Source organism: Ovis aries, chromosome 19 (genome assembly GCF_016772045.2).
Source record: "Ovis aries strain OAR_USU_Benz2616 breed Rambouillet chromosome 19, ARS-UI_Ramb_v3.0, whole genome shotgun sequence".
In the NCBI taxonomy this organism is placed as follows: domain Eukaryota; kingdom Metazoa; phylum Chordata; class Mammalia; order Artiodactyla; family Bovidae; genus Ovis; species Ovis aries.
In genome coordinates, this window is record NC_056072.1 from 17,142,294 (window position 1) to 17,145,595 (window position 3,302).

The 3,302-nt window shown below is 35.9% G+C and overlaps 1 protein-coding gene across 30 annotated transcripts in view; it reads right to left on the bottom strand.

Moving 5' to 3' along the window:
- The window catches only part of SETD5 (SET domain containing 5), an 80,080-nt gene that overhangs the window by 45,558 nt on the left and 31,220 nt on the right, over positions 1 to 3,302 (bottom strand). For 22 of the 30 annotated variants that reach the window (XM_004018293.5, XM_060402169.1, XM_060402171.1 and 19 more), the window contains exon 2: positions 26 to 85. The exons of the other annotated variants lie outside the window; for them this stretch is intronic. The gene's annotated coding sequence lies outside the window, so the exon portion shown is untranslated. The remainder of the gene's footprint in view (positions 1 to 25; positions 86 to 3,302) is intronic. 30 annotated transcript variants of the gene reach the window in all.

The window sequence follows — 3,302 nt, forward strand, 5'->3', positions numbered from 1 at the left end:
AAAAAAAGTTACTTGGCTCAGTCACCTTTTTATAGACCTCTGAATATGAAGTCCCCCCAAATTATCTGCCAGTAGCTGTGAAGACCTAGAAAAAGTTGAGAAACGAATTAGTATAGACAGAAATAACAAAGATGGACACACAGCATGGAATTCTAGAGAAATAATATTTTAACAGCAATTTTGTTTCATTTCTGTATTCTGCCTTGTTTACAATACTATGTTCCATTTAGTGCTTTATCTTTGTCCTTTAAACTCATCACATTCTTTTCCTGTAAACCCAGAACCTAAATAAAAGGTAGAAAAGGCAATTGTCTTTGAGTTAAGAAGTGGTAAGTACTGTCTCTGGGTGATCCTTTTGTTTCCATCCAATTAGAATTCTCTTCCATTTCCCAAAGGATTCGTTCTTTTTCTCGATCTGAGAAGGTGCTTCTTTCCTGACCCATTCCTAAATTCACAGGCTTTTCTTTAATCAAGTCCATGTGACTCTCCAGTCAAACAGGGACTCGCCATCATTTATTAAAGTTCATATTACTCTTTTCTTCCCCCAACACATCTCTCCATCCTCTTATCCTATTACAGAAAGATTGACAAGTCAATTTCTCAACTACACAATGGAAGACATGTAGAAAATAGAGCTTTAATTTGCTTTCTATACTCTAAAAAGAAAAGGAAAACAGGTGATGACCCAGGATTTTGGGGAGGGGGACAAAGTCAATTTGACAGTAGCCTGAAAAGGGTATCAATATCTGAAGTGTTAATATATCATATATGTGAAAATACTTGTTTGAGGGATTCCAGTACCAAGCAGTAGAGTAAATGTTCTTTATGCTGATATCTTATGGATTTCTAACTTGATTAAAACCTGGAAAATAAACTATTCTTTAGAAACCATTTTAAAGGACCATATTCAGAACTATATAAATGAAAGGGCTGAGGGTGAAGTGAAGCGGCTCAGTTGTGTCCACCTCTTTGCGACCTCATGGACTGTAGCCTGCCACGTTCCTCCGTCCATGGGATTTTCCAGCCAAGAGTACTGGAGTGGGTTGCCATTTCCTTCTCCAGAGGATCTTCCCGACCCAGGGATTGAACCCAGGTCTCCTGCATTGTAGGCAGATGCTTTACCGTCTGAGTCACCAGGGAAGTCATAAAAATGAAAAGCATGACGGTAATAGTAAATGAGAGGAAGAAATTACATCAGGGAAGAAATACAGTCTTTTAGCAACAACAAATAAGAAAAAAAATGACAGGAGTAAAAAGAGAAATAAATACATGAGTATACAACAGGGGGAAAATGAATGCTCTGGAATTTCAATTTAACTACAATTAGAACACTCCTCCAGAACCCCTAGGAACAGTAATAAATTCTTAGACTCAAAAACACAATCAGCTTGTCTCCCAGTCCTGAGTACTCTTTGAGAAATCACCATTTACTGATACCTACAGTTTCTAAGGAAAAGGCTGTTAAGAACATGCCAGAAACGGTTTATCATTACTCCTGTCTTTTTAATTGGGTTCAGAAATGGTCAGCAGTCTCTGTATCTGTCTTTCTGACAGTCTCTTCTCTACGTGACTTGCTGAAAGCACAAGACCCGTGTGGTCTGCCAGGTCACTCTCAGAGGAGACAGACAATAAGTGTTTTAAGAGACTTCAGAAAAAGAAATTGCATCAGCCAGGTGAGCCGGAAGCAGCTGGGAGACAAGAGTCCAATAAACAGCCAATCCGATGAAAGAAACTCAGAACAAATCTGCTTCAGTAATCCTGTGAAGAGGACTGGCAGGAAGAGGAGTGCCGCTTCAGAAAAAGAACAGGCCTCATATGCTTCAGACAGTCTTTGTACTGTGGCTGTGGACCTTGGCCATTCTCCCAGAAATGATGCAATCCTGATGAACAAGATCTGCTGCCAGAGAAACAATTGTTAACAGCCTATGCAGACAGAAACTTAGCCAAGAAGCAGTCTCTGATCAGCTCTCTCCACAAACCACCAGAAAGTCAAATTTCTTCTTAAATTTTGGTCTCTGACAAAGCATGTAAGTGAATATATATTTAGGCATACACTAGCACGCCATTTTCTCAGTGTGTCCCTTTTTAGTTCCTCTGGTTTTATAATATCTATCCTCTATCATTCAATGTGAAATAAAACATTGAGATTGCTTGTATTTTATGAATTCTCATGTTATCACCAAGGTACTTACTTACATTGAAATTTTACACCTTTTTCCTTCATTCTCATAAATATATGTTCTGAGGTATAGTAGCTTTCCTAAGTTTTAAAATCACTTTGAAATTTAGGGCAAAATTATGAGATTTCAGAGTAAAGATAAATTATGCACAATGACTAACTAAGGGCCAGAAAGGTGTATTTTATAGGTATTTTTGAAATTATGTTAAACTCAGTATGTTAAAAGTAGGCACGTATTACAGAAAAAGAGATAATCTCTTCCCACTTAGGCTGACATAAAAGGTAGGTTGAGTTACAGTATGCAATGCCCACTTTTCTCAAGGGCAGTGATATCAATCTTTTAAGAGGGGGTAATGATTATTTTCATCCTATTAGCCACAACTTACTATTCTAGAATCAACTTAAATACTCCCTAGATTCACCTCCTAGATCTGGTTTCTTTTTCAGAGCTTTGGCTATCAGGCTGCTAACACAGTATTGTTACTATAAAATTATTAGGATTCTCCTTCACCGGAATACTAAATAAAAGGCTGTATACTAGACAACTCTATTCTCTAAACTCTTTAGCCAGAAGCCACAACTAACCAAATTTTTTCTTTCTGAAAGCAATAACCTTTAAACTGGGGTTCACTAAAAACACAAGCTTCTAAAATGCATTCTGAAACCAATGTGTTCAGTCAAATCTACTATCCTAATATTTAAACTATTAAATAACATTAAATTAAAAATCAACAGATTAACAGAATAACTCTGAAGCAGTAAAAGACTTTTAACAGGCCAATAAACCCAACTCAGTTAAGAAGAAAACATGTCAGAAAAATTTTCAATAAGGGTTAGTTAAAAGGAAATAACCATTAATTTAAAGATTTAATTTCTGAATCTGATTATTCAAAATTTTATTATACATATAAGCTGAATTTATTCTTAAATGTTCTTTACTTAAATTTCTTACTTTTGAATGACTAAACAGTAAAAAGAGAAGATGGGGAAAGTATCTGAGAAGACTTTTTGGTGATTATTACCTTCAACTTAATTTTTAAGTCACAATAATTAAGAATGCAATAAATATACAACTTGTTGTATATAAATGACCAACTTGTTTGAGAACTAATGTGGCAGCTAC